Source organism: Schistocerca gregaria, chromosome 11 (assembly GCF_023897955.1).
Source record: "Schistocerca gregaria isolate iqSchGreg1 chromosome 11, iqSchGreg1.2, whole genome shotgun sequence".
In the NCBI taxonomy this organism is placed as follows: Eukaryota; Metazoa; Arthropoda; class Insecta; order Orthoptera; family Acrididae; genus Schistocerca; species Schistocerca gregaria.
In genome coordinates this window covers 109,904,670-109,927,199 of record NC_064930.1, presented here as the reverse complement: position 1 = coordinate 109,927,199, position 22,530 = coordinate 109,904,670, and the positions used below count along the sequence as shown (strand labels likewise).

Below are 22,530 nucleotides of genomic sequence, written 5' to 3'. Positions count from 1 at the left end.
GTAAAAAAGACTCGAGCTTCCATTCTTGAAATCTACGTAAAAATCGAGAAATATTCCATTAACAATACACACTAGGTATCTGCAACACATCATGTGATCAGAAGTATCTGGAGACAAAACTGAAAATGACATACATGTTCATGAAGTCCACTAGCGGTAATGCTGGAATTCAATATGGTGTTGGCCCACCCTTGGCCTTGATGACAGCTTCCACTCTCCCAGGCATACGTTTTTGGGGAATGGCAGTCCATTTTTGACAGATTGCTGCACTGAGGAGAGGTATTGATCTGTGTCAGTAAGGCCTGGCACGAAGTCGCCATTCCACCACAGGGACGTTATTGTAGTGAAACCACTTCGCCACAGGCCGTGCATTACGAGTAGGTGCTCAATCGCGTTGTAAGATGCAATTGGCATCTCTGAATTGCTTTTCAACAGTGAGAAGCGAGAAGGTGCTTAAAACATCAATGCAGGATTGTGCTGTGATAGTGACCACCCCCCCCCCCCCCCCCCACCTTATGAAACACACGACCACACCAGAACACCACCGACTCCGAATTTTACTGTTGGCACTACACACGCTGGCATATGACGTTCGCCGGACATTCGCCATACCCACACCCTGCCATTGGATCGCCACAATGTGTACCGTGATTGTCACTCCACACGTTTTTCCACTGTTAAATCGTCCGTTGTTTATGCTCCTTACACAAAGCGAGGTGTCGTTTGTCATTTAACGGCGTGATGTGTGGCTTACGAGCAACCGCTCAACTATGAAATCCAAGTTTTCTCAACTTCCGCCTAACTGTCATAGTACTTGCAGTGGATCCTGATGCAGTTTGGAATTCCTGTGTGATGGTCTGGATTGATGTCTGCCTATTACACATTACGACCCTCTTCAACTGTCGGCAGCCTCTGTCAGTCAACAGATGCGGTCGGCCTGTACGCTTTTATGCTGTACGTGTCTCTTCACGTTTCCACTTCACTATCACATCTGAGAAAGTGGACCTAGGGATGATTAGGGTGTGGAAATTTCGCAAACAGACGTATGAGACAAGTGACAACCAATCACCTGACCACGTTCAAAGTCCGTAAGGTCCGCAGACCACCCCATTCTGCTCTCTCACGGTGTCTAATGACTGCTTAGGTCGCTGATATGGAGTACTGGCAGTAGGTGGCAGTACAATGCACCTAATATAGAAATGTATGTTTTTGGGGGTGTCCAGATACTTGTAATGTCATATTGTTTCCAGTTACTGAAAAATGCTTGATAGAAGCATGTTTGGTACTATCTAAAACCACTGTAAATTTATCCATCGACAAATTTTTGCTTTGTATGGTCTGTAATCAAAATGCAATTTCAGTTCAGATCTAAGAATAAATTTACCTCTCTGTTTGCTGTGCAGATAGTGCAAAAACGGGCAACTGTAGTTACAGTGTGACATTTTTTAAAATATTCATACCACTTTAGCTCTGATCTCAGAGTAAATTTACACACGTGTCTGCAGTAACCATAGTTCAGTAGCTACTGTGTTAAATTACAGTCAGCCGCTGGTACCAATATACACACCACATTATTTGCTTATCCTGAGAAGTCATATTATCAGTCTATTGTCAATTATTAAGAATGGTATACAACCTCCATACATTTCACACAGCTGTGATGCTGCAGTTACAAGACATGTTACCACATGTCACGTAACATGGCGTAAGGTGTCAGGCAAATCCAACACCTTCCATGAAAACCCTGACATGATAGGCAAATCCAGTAGTATGTCACATAGCTCCGAATAAACCGTGACATTAAATTAACCAAAGTAATACGAGTAACACGAGTAACGAGTGAGCAAATGGAATACCACAGACTAACACAAGAATGCCTAAATGCATGTCATACCTTCCCGCCGTGAAACAGACGCAGTTCCGAGAGGAGAAACGAGAACAGAAGCCTAGAGCAGAACCATGTTAAGCTGAAGGCCCTACGATAAGGGACGGACACCCACGTCGCCAGCTAACCGCTAGGACCACCCCCAGCTCATGTTAAAAGATAGAGCCCTCCAGAAGAACAGTATATATCTTACGATAACACTAAAAGGACCACATCAGCTGCAAGTTTTAGCGTGAGACTTTTTTGCGTCTCTGTTATGTTGCAAACTTTAAAAACATTGCCCCACCACGAAAAGTAAAACGTTTCTCATTGGATAGACAGAATTTTTGTAGATGGAGCTCAAGGTTGACATTGAGACCCTGATTGGTCAGAGGAAGACACAGCCAGATAGTTTTTTTTAAACCAACTTCGGTAAATTGTAGTAAGGAGAAGTTAGGAGAGAGTTACTTCAGAGACGGCGAGGTGAGCGGAGCTGTGCTGCCCGCCGCCCCCTGCCGAACACTGACAAGGTAATGAACGCACGCAATGCCGCATAACAGCGCATAAAGCTTCACTCAGAACTGCAGAAGTCTCATCTGTTACTTTTTGAATAATACTAGTGTCGATTGTCAATTAAAGCTCATGGTGTTAACATTTGCCACTTGCAGTAAAAAGTTTGAAACGCAATGATTTTTCTGTTATATAGTTAATGAGAAGCCACATCAACCATTGTAATTTACGACAAGTTAGATAAGTAATTAAAGATAACAGAAGGTCACTGTAGACCATTTTGATAGTTTTCTCTTTTATGAAACTTAATTTAAATCTAGATTGTAGATGTGATATGGCATAGGTCATCCTTCGATCCATTGGAGAACTTGGAAACCCATTCAGGGAATATTCGTTCACATTTTTGTTGAACGCAGTTGGTTTTTACCATCCTGTATTAAAACATTTCCTTTTATCAATAGTGCAATTTATAAACAATGTCTTGTGCGTAGAATAAGATTTCCCATGGTAAACTTAACTGCTTTTTCGACGTTATTTTACCAGCTAACTAAAAATAGGAAAGCCTTGAACCCCTTCCACTAAATTCAATTAGTATTAAGATTCTTTCACAGGGAGTGCAGTGGAGCTGACGCTGAAATCATTAAGTATTTGGTTATATCACCGCTAGTCTCACTGAACTCTTCTGAATTTTACATGTCATGTGTGGTCTGACGTCTCCTTACCAGCAACAGGTCCCAGGTTCAAACTAGTCAATTCCCTAAAAAACACGCTCAGAGCGTAGTTGCGCGAAAGTGGTAGGGGGACACGATATAGAACAGACAGACACCACGCAGAATGTTAGAATGGGTCATCACAGGCACAGCAGCAAATGTTCCACCTTCCCACATTTCCCTTCTGTCCACCTTCAGTGAATTTTTTTCAGCCTCACGCCATGTCAGCAGAGCACCTGCAGAGGCTGCAACACAACAAGCCGAACCTCAGCTGTTAGTCTGCTCAGCTATGGCTTGTGGTAAATGGAAATGAGAATTGGCGAATCCCGTCAGTACACTTAGCAAGTCATACAGCTCGTAAACTGTACACCACTCCCAATGAATGAAAAGCAATCGTGTTCTTCATATTTCGAAAAATGGATACTTTGCAATTAGTCAGAATAGATGATAAATAATTATGGTGATCAATCTCCATTATCAAACAGGTTATTTCCACTGACTACCAGCAAGCAGCAAGTGTATCTTACAAGCCGTGATATAATGAGCATGTAATATAGCCCAACAGAGATTCAAAAACCAACTGCTAATCCATGAAACAAGTATATATTTTGCCTGTGGCAAAAGAGGCTGAAGCAGCCACCAGACGTCATAACACAGTCACAAATGGTACATAGCACAGGCAAAAAGAACGTTAATATAATCTTCATATTATTATGCCTACTTTTCGGCATCAGACTTCAGTAGTCAAAAGAAATGTAATTGCCCTTCAGGCACGAGACAGATTGTCAACCATCAATGCAACACAGTGAGACATATTGCACAACGCTAAACACGAAATGTGAAATACATTCAGCAGAATGGTATAGTTGAGGTTGTAATTAAAATAAAAAATCTACATCAAGTAAAATTCTAGACATTGGCCCATAAACGACGTTAGCAATTCTAATTATGTTGCTGTAAATATAAATAACTGAGTTGTTCATATCCCCATTGATGCAAGTTATACAGCTACTCAGACTTCCATTAAACAATAAAATGAAATAATAATTCTGAATTTTTCTAAAAGTTAAGCTATCTCACGTCGATGAAAGTAACAACAGCTCTAGAAAAAGAGCCTTCCACACTTCAGTACCTCGATGGAACCATACTGTCCTCCTCTTAGGGAGTCATCATCCACAGGTTCAAACCTTGATAGTAACTTTTCGATTAACCTCCAGTGTTTGGAGCTAATATTTTATAAATGAGTGCCATATATTACTGGTCACACTATTATTTTAAGACAGACTAAGTAAAAAATTCTCAGTTTAAGAAGCTGTGTAGCTTCTCCACTATTTTAGAATGTGTTCAAAGACAATTTTATTTATGCTAGAAAACAAATAGCTTTTAGCTGCAAAAATGTCATGAAAACAATGGCAGTGGAGTGGGAAACCACAGGGCACTGCTGAATGTAGACCCAGTGCCACATGAACAAAATACATTTTATTGCTGAGTTGAAAGAAAAAATCACTTACTTGATAGTTTGAAGTACATTAGCATATTACAGGATATTATAAATATATTTCAGTTCAGAGTTACTACTAAGAACAAACATAAATTTCCCCCATTTCTTCGTCATACTGACACAGTGGTAAACACCTCCCTTCAAGCAAACACTGTCACACGCTGGGAACATACAGAAACGAAAACAGGTGTTACACAGTGAGCACGTGGTGCAAACATGTGCTGTAACCCGTTTAGTTTACTTCCTGGTGCAGGAAAAAAAAAAATGAAGAGGCATACATGATGCATAGGAAATGAAGTTAAAAGATGGTTCAAAGTCGTTCTGATGCAGATTACCAACATTTTGTGCGTGCAATGTATAGCTACTGTGTCGCTAGGACAGCAAACATGCCTTTGCAATGGCGTAATATATTCACTGAACGAGTATCTACAAAAGAATAACCTCGTAAATGACAACCGGCACCGATTTCGCAAACGCTGATCACTTGTAATGCATCTCCATTTTCTTTCGAATTACAGCCTGAAAGCATTTAATCAAGTGAGATATGTGTGTCCAGCATATCTTGAATTCCGGAAAGTATCTGAGTAGGTAACCTAAAAACGCCTGTCAGGTAAAGTACGACTTTATGGGGCCCCAACCGAAATTTGCATCCGATGAATGGTTTCTTAGAAGGGTTTTTTTCCTTGCATGGAGAGTAATCGGCATAAATAGAAGTAACTTCAGCTTTTCTTCAGCAAAATGTCTTATAATCCTCGATGTTCATGTTCTACAGGATGAGTCACTAACTATTTCCACAGAGAATAACTCTGAAAATATGATTGGAGTTGAAAAGTTTGTGGGACAAAAGTTGCATGGGAAAACGGGAGCCAGAATATGACGTTCGTTTTTTGTTGTTAGGTGCGGTCGCTTCAGAGATATAAAGGTCAACTTGGTTTTTTTTTTTTTTTTTTAAATGGGATGCTACAGTTTGGTACTTATTTTCTGATACTGGCTATCGAGACGAATACAATAACATGTAAATGTAAGGTCTTTGAAGGTCAACGAAGGTCACAAAGGTGGCACGAACGTTCATTTACAGAATGTGTTCGAAGTGATCACTATTGGTATCAATGAAGTGCTGCAATCTTCTTATCGTGGACTGAGTGGTATTCCTTATCTCATTGGCACTTATCGAAGCACACATAATCTGACAATTGTCTCTCGCATATCTTCAGGTGTAGTTGGAACGTCTTTATAAACAATGCCTTTTACGATTCGCTACAAGAAAAGATCCAGAGGCGTCAAGTGTGGTGAACGAGCCAGCCACGACCCATCTCCTCCGCGTCCAATCCAACGATTTGGGAATTATCTCTGCAACCAATTTCTAGCCATCAGCGAAAAATGTCCCAGACATCCATTGTGTTGATATCACATTCTTTTCCTTGTTCCCAAAGGTATTTCTTCCAATAACAGACCTAATGTTTCTTGCAGTAATGTGGTGTACTTCCTATCATTGAGATTTGCATCGATGAAACAGGGGCCTAAATTCTGTCCTCCAAAATCCCACACCATACATTCACTGACCATGGTTAGTGGTGTGCAACTGGCCGCAGCCAACATATTTAGATGTACGACGTGTAGGTTGAGTACGTTGAGGGTATCTTTCAATGTATAAGTCTCTAGCTCTCAATTAATTTCGTTGGCATTCTCCGTAAATGATAAGTATATCGACTTGTTCTTCGAAGGAAATCATTCACTCATTTTCAGTTGCCCAATAATGCATGTTACGCAAACTAACATTTCTATGGTTCGTGAATGTTGCCTCTTCAGTAAATAAAATCAAATTACTAAGTGTGGCAGCCCTCTGAATATGAAGTTGAGCCCATCGGGAGAATTTAATGATACATTTACAAACAATACCAGTTAATTCTTGGTGGAGACTGATATGATAAGGATTATATTTATGGCGATTCAGAACGGAAACACTCATACACGATTCCCTTGCGATTTGACGCGAACTAACACGAGGATCTCTAACAACAGTGGCACGAGTACCAACATCCATTTCCTCATTAGTAAGTCTCCTTTGGCGGATATGTTTCCGATGTCTTAAACATCCAGTTGTTATCAATTTATCTTACACATATTTAAATGAACGGCGTGTAGGGTGAGTACATTGACGATATCTTTGAGGATATCTTTCAGTGTATAAGTCTCTAGCTGACAGTTAATTTCGTTGGCATTCTCCGTAAATGAGAAGCATATAGACTTGTTCTTGGAAGGAATACATCATTCACATTCGTTTGATTCGACGATACAAGTCGTCGCACTGTTCCTGTTAAGTGTTGTATTGCGAAACCGTCGAATGGTGTTTACACGTCAACGGCACGTTAGATGGATACGCCGTATTCGACGACTAGTTACTATTTGCACGATATAAGAGAGAGCATGTGCTTCGATAAGTGCCGAAGTGATAAGGAATGCCACTCAATCCATGATAAGAAGATTACAGCACTGCACTGATACCAATGGCTATCGCTTGGAACAACTTCTGTAAATGGACTTTCATGCCACCTTTGTGACCTTACTGTTACACATAAGTGGATTCGTCTCGATCACCGCTATCAGAAAATAGTTACCAAAGTATATCATCCCATTTAAAAAAAAAAAAAGTGTTGGCCTTCATATCTCTGAAGCGATACCACCTAGCAACAAAAAATCGACATATTCTTGCTACGGTTATCCCATGCAACTTTTGCCCCACAAACTTTTCAGCTCCTATCATACTTTCGGAGTTATTCTTGGTGGCAATAGTTAGTGACTCACCGTGTATTTTAATGGCCTGCCATGATTGTATTCATTATCTCAGGTTTTGCTATATTATATAAAGAATAAATATTCAGAACTTGCTAACAGTAATAATAAAAAAAGTGCAAGGATTGGGAACTTGCTTCGAATCATCAGATATATGAAACTGTGGTTTTCAGAAAATACAAAACCAGTATTCCGCGATTTCTATTTCACTAAGCCAAAACTGTAATCAGCAAACTCATATATTTGACGGTAATAGTTTGTACGGCTGTAAACATAACGATCGCATGGGTTTAGTTGTAGGTAAAGCAGCTGGCAGGCTTTGGTTCTTTTATAGGCTGCTGGGAAAATGCCGTGTACAAAGGAGATTGCAAACAATTTACAATATATATCTGAAGATTCTTCAAGTGTGTTGTACCCACAGAAACTGCAACTAAGACGTCATGTTAAGTGTAGTTATAAAAGGCACCAGATGTATTTGATCAAATCATTGTGTAAGAGTCAGAAGAGATAAGATCAGACTAATTACAGGAGGTAACTGGAAAGTTATTCTTCCTGTGATCCATATGCGAATGGAACAGACAGAGTCGCTACTGTGCTAAAGTATGTGGAGTGTGCTCTGCCTTTCACTTAAGTGGTTTGCAGACTATGGATGTTGACGTAGAAATGTTCAGTATACCACCTGCACAACGTACAGTAAATAGGAGACAGGACTCTGTGATAGTATTGATTAATTCCTTAGAAGATTGGGCCCAGGAAAAATATTGTCTTCAGTACATTCATATGAGGTATAATTTCCCATACATCAGTACGACGGTCTCTGCATTAATGAAGAAAGCAACTTGCAGCATCATTCCACATTTTACCTTGAGTGCTAGTTTTCTATGTTTACTGAATAGAGTTTCATTAAAAAGGTTGTCTTTCTTCGAAAATGTCCCATTTAATTTCCATGAACGTCCGAAGAATCCTTCCCTCTACGGAATGCTGTCATCTTAAGGTGATTGCAACACACTTTTAAAACTCGTTTCAAGGCTGTCATCACGTCTACCTGATAAGGATTGCCAGTACTGGGGCAGTGCTACAAAACAGGTTGCTATATTCTGTTGTATGCGAATTATTGCTCAGATGGACCTCACTTCCAGTGAATCATCATAACAAATTAAGTGCCTCATGCTTTGCAGATGCCGATAAACTAGTTAACTGAGAGTCTGACAGCAACTTGGAGGCCAACAGCCCTGTGATAATATTGATCACTGATAATATTGATCACATCGAAAAGTGTCAAAGCGGGTTGACTTAACCTTTCTCTGCTTGTGCTATAAGGAATGTAGCGCGAAATAATGTAGAAATACTCACACAAATATTTCTGCCCGAAAACTGCGTAGTGTTGCCTGTTAGTTGCCTGAAATGAAACTTCCTGGCAGGTTAAAAATGAGTGCCGGATTGAGACAGGAGCTCGGGACCTTTGCCTTTCGCAGGCAAGTACTTTACAATAACTTTTTTATTATCAGAATGGTACTATCATGACGCTTTAGTACACCATACTCAAATCGCCATGTAATATAAGCTGCGAATGGGAGAACAAATTAATTATGATAAAAAAAAAATAAAAGGAGAAGGGGGGGGGGGGGGGGGGGGGGAACGAGAACGTAGCCGACAAACCACCACCAAGCTCACATGATATGTATCAACAATTATTTTTGTATGGTCTTTTAGTACTTTTTAATTTTCTTTTGTGTTTCTTAAACATTTTTATAGTTTGTAATATAATCTAAAATAGAAGGAAAACGAAAGCAGAGCAAGAAATACCCCAATTTGATTGCAAGGATTGTATACACTCATGTGTATCTATACTTCATCGATACGATGCAAATCAGATGGGAACATACATAACAAAGAGAAACACTAATCATCAGAGACTTTAAATTAATCATCACCTTGCCGGCGGAAAACAAGATTTAACATGTTGGTGAAGTGGTCTCGATATCGAGGCATTCGCAAGCACGTCCAATACACAGTGACCATGTACTGCATAAAGTTCACGTGATATTCTCCCTCGCCTTCTACAACATAATGAACGAAGAGTCCCAGCAACCACATAACGGTAATGGGTTTTTGACCGTCGAAAGAAAGAAAGAAAGAAAGAAGAATCTGGGCGCAATATGGTGTTCGTAGTGTATGCAATCTCAGAAGATCTATTAAGGAAGGCCAATTGTGTCCTTATGCAAGACCAGTTTGACATATGACCTCCACAAGTAAAGCGATGTCGTATCGCATCTTTAGACGAACAACGACTACATAAATCCATGTCACGAAGCCCAATACGGAAAAGCCGCTCGTCCGCTCGTTCGCTGGAATCTACGCGCATCGGCAAAAAAGAGAGAGAGAGCTCTGAGCACTATGGGACTCAACTGCTGTGGTCATCAGTCCCCTAGAACTGAGAACTACTTAAACCTAACTAACCTAAGGACATCACACACATCCATGCCCGAGGCAGGATTCGAACCTGCGACCGTAGCAGTCGCACGGTTCCGGACTACGCGCCGAGAACCGCGAGACCACCGAGGCCGGCGCGCATCGGCAAAATCGGAAGACTGATATTGAACCAAACTGTCGTCCAGGTTGTTTGCGGCGATTCCCATTCAACGAGGTTCGGGCAAGGGACCGTTTCCCAACGAGTCTTTAGGAATTTCATGGTGAGGACAGGTCTCCATAAGATGTCAGCCCCTAAAACAGCTCACCGCAAGACAGAAGTCACGAATGTGTTTTTATTTATAATTTATGCGGCCAACATCAATAGGGGGTTCAAGACTAGCAGGACGGATACAAAAAATAAATGAGACGTGAATGTATGAATTTCTTGCGTCATCGTCAAAATAGTCCGGCGCACATATAGCATCTGCGTCTTCCTTCGTATATCAGTCAAGTTCACCACTTCTACTAGGCACTCATGAGAAACGAGCATGGCCTCAGAATCCACTGGCGGCGCAAATGCCACATCTTGTAGCATACTGCACTCTGCACCCTCAAGATATAGAGGCAGGAGCACCTCCACATCCAAGGTGAGGCACACCGGCAGATGCACTGAGTGGATTTACTTACAACCCTGAACGATAACATTTCAGCTTCTAATAAATCGTAAACCCCTCCTCCCATGTTCCTGTTTGGACTGTGCACGAGCCCGGCTTGGGTGAGCTGGAAGTTTCCTTGATAGCAGATTCCTGTGGGCGAAACCAGCGGCGCCTGAGCTGTCTCTTGTGTGCGCCGATATCTACACTGTCGCCACACTCCAAGGCAGCAGACTACAGACTGTGGCCGTAAGTGTCTTCAGCAGTTCGCAAACTACGGCGCACTTATCAACCGTCCACACATGCCTTACACTCGAAAAACCAACAAAGTGCTTACAGACTACTTCAGTCAAAACTGAGTGTTAATATACCGCATTGGTGAAGTTTTCAAATGCCAGCGACATTTTCGTTTCAAATTAATGTCAAATTCAGATAAACAATTTTCAGGAATTATTCAGTCTCAAACTTGAAACGTGGTAGCCAAAGTGCTACGTCAGAAACAATACTGGGAAAAAAACTGCTTCAAAGTTATTCAGTAAATTTAGCTCCTTCAGAGCTTGGTGACTGCATTTATACACTGAAGACGAAAAAAAAAAAAAAAAAACTCGTACACCTGCCTAATATCGTGTAGGGCGCCCACGGGCGCGTAGAAATACCGCAACACGATGTGGCATGGACTCGACTAATATCTGAAGTACTGCTGGAGGAACTGACACCATGAAACCTACAGGGCTGTCCATAAATCCGTAAGAGTACGAGGGGGCTGGAGATCTATTCTGAACAGCATGCTGCAAGACATCCCAGATTTGATCAATAATGCTCATGTCTGGGGAGTTTGGCGGCCAGCGGAAGTGTTTAAACTCTGAAGAGTGTCCCTGCGGCCACTCTGTAGCAATTATGGATGTGTGGTGTGCTGCAGTGTCCTGCTGCAATCCCCCAAGTCCGTCGGAATGCACAATGGGCATGAACCGATGCAGGTGATCATACAGGATTGAGCCATGCTGGCCCCAGCTTATGAGTTGATTTAAACCTTGACCGTTACTCTGCATTTGGTTTCCCACAGTTGTTGCGGTTATGCCACGGTTTGTCCTCTTTCTGTGTGGCAGCAGCAGTGTGTAGCGATATTCGCACCTCCTGTTGGTCTGGTGCTTATAGTTCCCGGCTAGCCGGTGTGCGGCAGTCGGTTGGTTGGTATGGATCAGCCAGCAAATCTCTGCGCAGCACACTGGGCCAGGCCCACTGGCGGTCTCTACACAGTGTCAGTGTGTATGGGAGCTGTTCCGATGCTACACAGTTCACGGCTCACCGACCCAGGACATCAAAGTTGAGTGGTGATTTACTTGCTGAAGCCAGTCTGTTGACATTGGGCAGTTGTTTTCATGGTTCGCTGTTTGGGGGGTATTCCAGTGAGCAACAGCGAGTGTTTCAAGTTGGCGAAAGTTTGGCCACCATCCGGTGGAGTTTAACTGTATTTTGGTTATTTGAAGTCCAAGGGCATCAGGGGAATTTTCTGCATTCTGGCTGTTAGCATACCAGTTACCTGCCCTGGCTGCTGACATAAAATTCAGGCAGTGTCCTTTCCTCACCACGTTGTTGCTGTCCAACACGTGTGTGTAATTTTGACAGCTTATGCATACTTGGTTGTGGGCGGCTATGCCTTTTACGTTTTGGCTTTGGAGTTCCTTGTGTACTGGTCAGGTGGAAAGCAAGTTGTCTTATCGGTGGGTCTGTTGACTGTCTCTTGGTTGGGTTGCCAACGGATCGGATACAGTTAGGCCAACTACCTGTCTATCCTAAGCGAACGTTAATATTTCAAGTGTACACCGACCTCCGGAAACTTCTGAGCGCCACTGGCTGCTCTGCCTTTTCTTATTGGTGTTTGCTTGTGTACTTTAATGGCTCATAGCCGATAGTTTGAATTTCTATGCTTTTAGTTGGGCTCGAAATAACGGGCCTTCAGCCGTTTTGAAATTGAAAATTTCTTACTTGTTAAGTTTTGCACTGTTTGGACCTTCAGCCTCATTTAAATTTTTTTTCTGGATAAAGCTTTAGGCCTTCTGCCTTTGAAAATTTATTTTAGTTTTGTACAGGCGAGACAAAGCTTTGTGTCGAATAGTCATCAAGTATACACGAGTGTGCCTTCATTTCCGAAAGACAAAATCGATGATACTTTTTGATGGTCCAGCACTGAAATCTGCAGGAATTTGTGGAAGGGTTGTTCTTCTGTCACACTGGACGATATCCTTCAGTTGTCGTTGGTCCCGTTTATTCAAGATCTTCTTCTGGCCACACTTTTGTCAGATATTTGATGTTTTACTGGATTCCTGATATTCATGGCACACTCATGTAATGGTCGTACGGGAAAATCCCCTTTCTTCAGTAGCTTGGAGATGCTGTGTTGCGTCACTCGTGCGCCAGCTATAACACCACGTTCAAACTCGCTTAACTCTTGATAATCTGTCATTGTAGCATCAGTAACCAATATAACAACTGCGCCAGACACTTGTCTTATATATACGTTGCCGATTGCAGTGCCATATTCTGCCTGCTACGTATCTCTGTATTTGAATATGCACGCCTATACCAGTTTCTTTGGTGCTTCAGTGTAGTTTAGTATATATATATATTTCGGAGGGACTGTCATAAATCGAGTTATAAGAAGGCAGCTCCCATCCCAGTCTGGAAAATAACAAACGCTGCTTTGGTGGACATAGGAAGCACGAAACACATCACGACCAAACCCATCATTATCAAAAAGTAGAACAACATTATAATTAGTCCAGAGTCCATATAAACAAAGCAGATCTAGAAATTCTCACAATTCTTTTGTATGCAGGGGTTTGATTAATGCTGGACTAGGAACATTAATTGTTTGCAATGTCATGTGTCTTGACGTTTGTATAGGTGAGTATTAATTGTATTAAATCTTCAGTAATGAGCAATGCCCAATCAGTAATATGTCAGTTGAATCAAGCATTTATGGTTCATGCCTATATTGTGGCCACGTGTACGAGTTGCAGAAGCAGCTTCACTTGATCACTTGTAGCACAGTTTTACTTCAAAACAGCATTTGTCAGCCGATGGCACTTTACACGATTCTTCATCTGGTTCATCACTACTACTTTCTGAAGTAATTTTACATGTGGAATCAGTTAGTATAAATTCATCTATATCTGTTGTGCTCTCCTTATCAAATTAGAAATAAGCATGATCATTCACTACACTTTTCCACTTGCGATCTGTTAATGACTTTCATGAATGACTTTGATGTTGCCATCCTGAGAAATAATGCATTAATAAATTACCTTCAGTACTGAGGTTCTCGTTGATATTTTATTCATTTCGAGGTGCTCCAAATACTTCAAACGCCTAAAACACTAATACAGAGAACGAAAGTAACTTAGGTAAAAACACGTGTCAAAAAACGTTTTGTATCACCTTGGTTCCGGAACCTGCACAGAAAATTAGAAGAGAGATCAACATAAACATCATTTCCGCCTTTTTTATTGCTCATCAAAACCACACACTGTATGTTGTACCACCATACAATGAGAGCTTCATAGGTGGAGGTCCAGATTGTTGTACACACCAGTACCTCTACTACCCAGTAGCACAGCCTCTTGCATTGATGCATGCCTGTATTCGTCGTGGCATACTATCCCCAAATCATCGAGGCACTGTTGGTCCAGATTGTCCCACTCCTCAACGGCGATTCGGCGTAGATCCCTCAGTGTGGTTGGTGGGTCAGTCGTCCATAAACAGCCCTTTTCAATCTATCCCACGCATCTTCGATAGGGTTCCTGTATGCTGGCCATTCTGGTCGAGCAATGTCGTTATCCTGTAGGAAGTCATTCGCGAGGTGTGCACGATGGGGGTGCGAATTGTCGTTCATGAAGACGAATGCCGCGCCAATATGCTGTCAATATGGTTGCACTATCGGTTGGAGGATGGCATTCACATATCTTACAACCATTACGGTGCCTTCCACGACCACCAGCAGCGTACGTCGGCCCCACATAATGCCACCCCAAAACAGCAGGGATCCTCCACCTTCTTGCACTCGCTGGACAGTGTGCCGGACCAGGTTGCTTCCAAACACATCTCCGACGATTGTCTGGTTGAAGGCATATGCAACACTTATCAGTGAAGAGAACGTGATGCCAATCCTGAGCGGTTCATTCAGCATGTTGTTGGGCCCATCTGTACTGCACTGCATAGTGATGTGGTTGCAAAGATGGACCTCGCCATGGACGTCGGGTGTGAAGTTGCACATCATGCAGCCTATTGCGCATAGTTGGAGTAGTAACATAACGTCCTGTGGCTGCATGAAAAGCATTATTCAACATGGTGGCGTTGCTGTCAGAGTTTCTTCGAGACATATTCCGTAGGTAGTGGTCATCCACTGCAGTAATAGCCCTTGGGCGGCCTGAGTGAGGCATGTCATCAACATTTTCTGTCTCTATGTATCTCCTCCATGTATGGACAACATCGCTTTGGTTCACTCAGAGATGCTTTGGACACTTCCATTGTTGAGAGCCCTTCCTGGCACAAAGTAACAATGCAGAAGTGATCGAACTGCAGTATTGACGCTCTAGGCATGGTGCAAAGACTCAAACTGATCAGCTGTCGGACCCGCTCCCTCTAATAGGCGCTTCTCATGCATGGTTGTTTACGTCTTTGGGCGAGTTTAGTGACATCTCTGAACAGTCAAAGGGACTGTGTCTGTGATACAATATCCATAGTGAACGTCTGTCTTCAGGAGTTCTGAAAACCGGGGTGATGCAAAAATTTTTTTGATGTGTGTGCTTTGGTGGGGTATTCTATGCACTTACGCTGTCCCCAGTACTTCCTACAATGAACCATCACCCAGTGCCATTAGCACCATTTTACACTTTCTTGGGGGAAAGACAATCCCGTACTGAATGAGCCGATTGATTGCACCGAAAACATGCTTTACCAGTGGACACATGCTGAGGTTTGCAGTCGTAACCTGTGGCTTGTAGTGTAAAGTTTTCTCGTCTACATTCCAGGAATCCACGGCGTTCCTCACCAAATCGAATGCGTCCTATACTCGCTACCAATCTATCCAGTTCAGAAAAGTTTTCAGGCTTATTAGTGAAGAGAATATATGGCCGATCTTCCCAACGTATATCTTGCAAAATATTGTTTACAGCTTCCAGCTCAATAACCCTAAGAAAAAGAGCTGACATCGCTGTCTTAACATCCTCAGTATAGCGAGCGAGTAGTACACTGTAATTCTGATCATGATAGAAGTGTTGTCAGGCTAACTCATTCCTAATTGTACTTGGTCAGTTATCCTCTTCCAAGCGTCTACAGCAGTCAACCAACTACTTGCCTCACCTCTAATTTAGCACCAGTCAACAGGTAAATTCCCTGTAAAACGATGGAATTATCAACTGGCAGAACTTCAGCTTGATCTTGAAAATGAATGGTTAACCATAATAGATTCATAATCTCATCAACTGTATCAACTGATAAATTGTCAATGCTCTGCGTTATTGGCAAAAGCTTTATAAGTAGTTTGTTGGACAATTTCCACTTGTCTTTGCTATTCCTATCTGAAGTTCCAACCCCCTCACCTCCAGCAGCTGGTTCAGCCAGAGAACCCTCTCTCTTAGGACACTTCCCCCAACTCCCACTCCCTTAAGTCTCCAGTATCTTGCCAAATTAACGAACTGTCATCAAGCTGTAACTGAGTGATTGTACCATGCAGCTCCTCAAGAAAAGGAGCTTGATCGGTATTTACCACACTTATATCCTGAGTACAGTGAGTCAAATGATTTATACAGTCCTTACTCCTAAAAAGCTACGACAGCACATCCCCACCACTTTGTATAAGTTCTATACTCACTTTGACACCAGACAGCAAGCTACTATATAAGGTGCACACATCACTCACCTCACCAATGATACCAGGAGTGATGTTGATCTGATGGTCCGATGCACCATACAGACTTCTGCATAAAGCAATTGATTTTCAGTTAGGTATGATATTCCAGAGACTGATAGCCAGCACATGGCTGAATCCACCAATTACAAGCACACTTCGCCAAAATAAAACACTCCTCCCTACCAATACACAGGATCAGAACACTGCCAATCAATTAGATCCACTCTCCGCCACTACTGAACTGGTAGGGAGATAGGACCTAGCAGTAGTAAGATGCTGATCGGAAATGAAATAATTAAAAAAAGTTAGTTACTTACCCTAGAGGCCAATCTTACAATTACAAGAACAGGTAATACTTACTAACCACAAGAAGCAAACTTTTCATTACAACAATCAGCAAATCGAAAACAAATCTTTATATTCTGATAAATACACAAGTATTGAACAAAATAGATTTTAGTAGTGACCACTGTGATAAAAATTTACAGGTAGCTGATACTGAAAGTGCTATAAACTTATGTGGAGCAGATGATAAAAGCATTAATGCAAAATAAGTTTTAAAATCAACTACTTGCACCTGTTTGTAAAGGAGAGTCAACAGTACATTCAGGACTTATTGAAGCACAAGTTGAAAATAAAGTGACATTGAACATAAATGCTATGAATTTCAGTTTGAAGAGGGAAAATTACAATGTTAAATTAAATGTAAATTGCACCTCTAAAGACAGTGCAACAAATGCAAAATTTCTAGGAATGAATATTGATTCTCAGTCGAAGTGGTGTGAACACACAAAGGTACTTACAAACAGAATGTCATCAGCATGCTTTAAGCCCTTTGAATCCTATCATCAGTGTGTAACAAGCAGTGTCTTTTAGTTACATGCTATTCATATGCACCCTCAGTTCCTAGCTATGACATTGTTTTATGGTGAACAAGTGCACAAAATATGTACACAATTTTTAAACTCCAGAAAAGAGCCATAAGAATAATAACCAAAATAGTAGTCGAGCTCATTGTAAAGATCTGTTTAAAACACTGGGGATTTTAACTGCTCCATGTTAATACATTCACCAAGCAGTTGCACACATCAAAAATAACACTGGTAATTACTCCACAAACAGCTTTGTCATGACCATTGAACGAGAGCTAGGCTCAACTTACGTTTAGAAAGAAAAAATAGACATAAAACTCAAAACAGCGTTTTCTACCAAGGAATAAAACTGTACAACGAAATACCAAGAGAGATTACAGAAATTGCAAAAATAGTCATTTAAATAGGCAGCTAAAAAGTTCCTGTTATGTGATACATTTTATACATCAAAAGATTACTTAGATAAAACAAAGTAGGGGTTTGGTAAAAAACAATGTTATAAAAATAAATAATAATAAAAATGATTTTAAAACTTTGTATAATAAATGATTGTAAAACATCCAACATTCCACACAACACTTTACACTGTGTTTTTTCCTTCTTTTTTCCTCTTCTAGAAAACTTATGCCCCAGATATGCATAGAACAATATATATTTCATGGTAGCAAATTGGAAGATGGGGTACAGAAAATGGCCCAGATACCACCAGCGTGTGTATATAGTGCGTCTAGTGACTGATAGTAAGATATGAGTAAACAGTGTGGCATTACATTAATAAGTTATTTGTAAAAAAAGTATTGTATACCAAGAGTAAATCTAATGATTGTCTCTAGTAAAAGCCTGTAAATGTGTAAATGAATTAGCTTATTTTAAATTGGTCTGAACTTGTAAATACTCTGACATTTCCAATATCCTTGTAAAAAGAGATCTATGGATGAATAAAGCTACCACTACTACCATTAACATACAAAATTTAAAAAGACAACTAATTATACTCCATTGTGAAGCAGGTAGAGAAACCGTTAATACAAACTTCTAAATGAATAACCTTACATACAAGTTTGTGAAGCAAAGTAGAATGTTCTATGTTCAGTACAAAAACTAACAGGTAAAACAATCGAACATTTCAGAAACAAATTATACATGTTTGTGAAGCAGACAGACCAGGAGACTAGTAAAAAATTGAAAGAAAAATTAATTAGACATGTCTGTGAAGCAGGCAGAGTAGAATGCTATGATAGAATTTCAACCTTTCAGTTATCAACAGGAGCATCATGAACAATGTACGTCAGCATGTCCACCAATCAAGGCACTGGGGAGCTCAGTAAAGCAAACTGGTGGCTGGCTTCGTCATCTCTCCAGAAGGAGAAGATGTGGTCCGCGCAAAAAAACACTGGCGATCCAGACACAGGGAGCAGCCCACCAAGACATCTTGGCATGATTCTGAGTCCGTCCAATGGCCAACGACCAATTCCTGCATCAACATACATGCAACAAACAGCCCCTGAGCAGAAAACCTAACTACAAACTGTGTGCTGCAAATGCACCACCACAAAAGTGACGTCCTACAGTCCACAACTTAATCAACGGAACCAAAGAGCACCAGAAACGACATCAGAGTGTGCACACTGCTCAGTGATGATGACAAGCGAATATCCTCATCATTATGTTTCTTAGAAAGTTCGAGCAGTCGTGTTACTTTCATATGTGCACCATAATCAGAGCCTCATACTCAAACGAACAAACCTGAAGTAATCAGTGATTACAATGTCACAAAAGTAAGATTGAATGGACTGAACCAACTGTACACCAACTGTTTGGTAACATGGTGAACACACAGGTGGTCAGTGTCTATTAATTGTGCAATTTTAAACACAGTAGGTGTCAGTGCTACTGTTTTACTACAGTTCACCAAAAAAGTTGATCAAATTGATGATTAAAAAGAAGGTAATTGCTACAGAGGCTCAAAATTTGTTTAGTAGAACTCCACACACAGTGTCAAGATGGCCGACCTCTCACTCGTGAACTGAGAGATGATAATATTAAACTTGGAGATATTCCTCTTGCCACAACTCATGAGGAAAGCAATATGCTGCATGCGTGCAAAGATTTGCAGACAAGAAAACCAAAAACAGGTGCGAAAAATGCTCAGAACATGTTTGTCCCTATCACAAATTTCTAGTATATCAGAACTTTTTCTAATTGCATCTATAATGTGTCGAAAAGTTGAAGTATTCAATTATAAAAGTTCAATTTCAGACAAAAGTTCTTTACATTATTATTTCAGTTACTTACTGGGGTATTCCAAGTCCCCAGAGCATTTCACTAGAGTAGTTAAGGGTTAAGGCCTGTAAGGAGGTAAAGGGCGTTTCCAAACTCAAGCTTACCATTTGTCTGTACCACTTTACATCATTATGTGTGTCTTATCCACTCAGGTAGCAAGAGCTCTTTAGTCTGTTTTCACTGGCACAGAAAGCCTTACCAGACTTATAAATATTTCTGTTTACAGAAAGTAATTAAGAAATGTGGTAAAGTTACTTGCAAGGTGACAACCTGTATGGACCGTGCAATGCCCACATCAATAGTGCATTTTTATATTTTCTCCTTTCATCAACTCTTCCATTACCCAAGGATTTCTACAAGCCATTGTCTTTTTACCTACTCAACCCTCTGCTGGCATTCCTATTTCGACTCTCAAATCTACCCATTCTTCTCCTACTCTATTTCTTTCCCCCATTACTGTCAATCTCTCCCTCAAACTGTCCACAACCCCAGGTTCTTTCAATCTCCTTAAATTCCCACCATTTTGCAGTTTCTTCAGTTTTAATCCACAGTTCATAAAGAATCGTCTGTGGTCAGAGTCCACATCTGCCCCCGGAAATGTCTTACAACTTAAAACCTGGTTCCTAAATCTCTGACTTACCATTATATAATCTATCTGAAACCTTCCAGTGTCTCCAGACATCTTCCACATACACAACCTTCTTTCATGATTCTTAACCCAAGTGTCAGCTTTGATTATGCTATGCTCTGTGCAAAATTCTACCAGGCAGCTTCCTCTCTCATTCCATACCCACATTCCATATTCGCCATCTACTTTTCCTTCTCTTCCTACTATCGAATTCCAGTCTCCCACGACTATTAAATTTTCGTTTCCCTGGACTATCTGGATAATTTCTTTTATGTGTCATACATTTCTAAAATCTCTTCATCATCTGCGGAGATAGTTGGCATATAAATTTATGCTACTGTGGTAGGCATGGGCTTCATGTCTATCTCGGCTACGATAAGGAGTTCACTGAGCTGTTTGTACGTAGTAGCTTACCCTTACCAGTGCTCCATGTCACAGCACTCCTGGCAGTGTGAGGCGCATCAGAGCCGTCACGTGCCACCTAGGAGACGCTTACTGACGGACTCAGATAAGTGTCCTGCACTGATACAAGCATAAAGTCAGTCCGACACAAGGGTCACCAACCAGACCCTGATCTGCAAGACAGGATTAAACCTCATCACTCAAGATTCAATAATTAATAGCCCTGTCGCCACCTACTTACCTCCAGGAAAGATCTGGCCATAGGACTGTGAACATTCCCAGCCAAGTTCAGTAAATTACGTTTGACTGACAGTACGGTTCAGAGTCAATAGGAAAACGGTCACTCAAAAAACATCACTTCCAAATTTGGAAGAGAACAAATTAAAATTATCGCTATCAAATTATCCCTGCCAAATCAGTCAATTTTACAATAATCACCACTGCCACTTAGGTAATATCACTACCTTTCCCTGAGACAGCTCGCCAAAAAGGTCCACACTCATTACTCTGCAACATCCACAGAGAACAACAGTGGTAATCGATGCGCGTCAACGAGAATACGCTTTGGAATGCCATGTCCGCTTTCCATACCGAAATCTTGACTCTCTTAATAGTGGACGATCCTTCACTTCAGAACTCTGAAGTGATAACCGATTGACAACACAAACTCCGCTCCAGAGAGCCTGAGACCAGCCACATCAACCATAGGAGTGCGCGCCGACGGCCACCTCGTCGATTTCCCGAACTCCTAGCCTCTCCACGAAATCACTCAACATGTGGGCCTTTCAGCCAGTCAGAACCAGATATCAGAAAGCCCCACCATTGGCCACTCCCTGCTGCTGCTTACAGCCGCTTCTTTCACATCCTGGTCTTTAGAGGCGAACAAGATTCAAATCACATTTATCATGGAATGGAAACACATAGCAACAGAAATTACCAGGGCGACTTCAAACATTTTGTTACAGGAAATGTTCAAAATGTCCTCCGTTAGCAAGGATACATGCATCCACCCTCCGTCACATGGAATCCCTGATGCGGCCCTGGAGAATGGCGTATTGTATCACAGCCGTCCACAATACGAGCACAAAGAGTCTCTACATTTGGTACTGGGGTTACATAGACGAGAGCTTTCGTATGCCCCCATAAATGAAAGTCAAGAGGATTGAGGTCAGGAGAGCGTGGAGGCCATGGAATTGGTCCGCCTCTACCAATCCATCGGTCACCGCGTACGAACACTTGGACTAAAACGTGGAGGAGCTCCATCGTGCATGAACCACATGTTGTGCCGTACTTGTAGAGGCACATGTTCTAGCAGCACAGGTAAAGTATCCTGCATGAAATCATGATAGCGTGCTCGATTGAGCGTAGGTGGAAGAACACGGGGCCCAATCAAGACATCTCCAAAAACGCCTGACCAAACATTCACAGAAAATCTGTGTTGATGACGTGATTCCACAATTGCGTGCTAATTCTCGTCAGCTCACACATGTTGATTGTGAAAATTTACGATTTGATCACATACAGACGAACCTAAAATGAGCTCTAACATGGAAATAAGGGTTTCCGACACATGTCCACATAACATCTTTTCTTCATTTGTGTGAGGAATGTTTGGCCGTACCTTTTTGTAACACCCTGTATACTCAATATTAACAAATTTCTCTTCTTCAGAAACGCTTTCCTTGCCATTGACAGTCTATATTTTACATCCTCTCTACTTCGAATATCATGAGCTAGTTTGCTCCCCAAGTAGCAATACTCCTTTACTACTTTAAGTGTCTCATTTTCTAATCTAATTCCCTCAGCATCACCTGACGTAATTCGACTACATTCCATTATCCTCGTTTTGCTTTTGTTGATGTTCATCTCATAGCCTCCTTTCAAGACATTGTCCATTCCGTTTAACTGCTCTTCCATGTCCTTTATTGTCTCTGACAGAATTACAATGTCATCGGCGAACCGCAACGTTTTTATTTCTTCTCCATGGATTT

General features: G+C 41.4%; 1 protein-coding gene across 1 annotated transcript in view; it reads right to left on the bottom strand.

The window, feature by feature from the left end:
- Positions 1-22,530, bottom strand: part of LOC126295200 (uncharacterized) — a 154,868-nt gene that overhangs the window by 758 nt on the left and 131,580 nt on the right. The window lies entirely within an intron of this gene.